Source organism: Bison bison, unplaced genomic scaffold (assembly GCF_000754665.1).
Source record: "Bison bison bison isolate TAMUID 2011002044 unplaced genomic scaffold, Bison_UMD1.0 scf7180017864053, whole genome shotgun sequence".
In the NCBI taxonomy this organism is placed as follows: Eukaryota; Metazoa; Chordata; class Mammalia; order Artiodactyla; family Bovidae; genus Bison; species Bison bison.
Window position 1 is genome coordinate 3,398,544 of NW_011494625.1, and position 677 is coordinate 3,399,220.

Genomic DNA, 677 nt, shown 5'->3' on the forward strand with positions numbered 1-677 from the left:
TTGAGACGGCTGGGGACTCTCTGAGCATCTTTCTGTCTCTTTACATAGTCTCAGAACCCACCAATATGGTCTCCACATGGTCTCTATTTGGCTTCCCAATAGCATGGTAGCCTCGGGGCTGTCAACCTGCTCACTTGGCCAATAAACACTCTAAGAGCCGGCATGCCAGGAAGCATGGAGGAAGTTGTGCCTTGGTCTCTCGGCATTGCAAGCCTCAGAGCATCACTTTGGCTATATCCTGTTGGTTGAAACGGTGACAAAACGCTGCCCAAAGTCAAGAAGAGGAAACAGAGACCACGTTTCTCTGTAAGAAATTTCAAGCAATTTGCAGATAGGTTTTTAAACCGGCATAATGAAAACAGCATGGCTGCTATCTCTTGCACTTGCCTAAGTAATGAAAATCTCATTTCCTATAAATTCAAATATTTAGCAAACAGTTATTGAATGTTTTTACTACGTGTCAGGCCCCAAGATAAGTGCTGTGGGTAAAACAGATGAAGATACAGTTTTAACCCTGAAAGTGCTTGCCTTCTAATAAGAAAGAAAGACATAAGCTGATAATTACAATGAGTAATACCTGCATTGTGATGGCACAGAGAGGGGACAGGGAGAGAAGATGGCTTGGTTCCTGCATCCTGGAAGCAGTAACTTTGAACTGAGTTGTTTTTTTTTTTTCC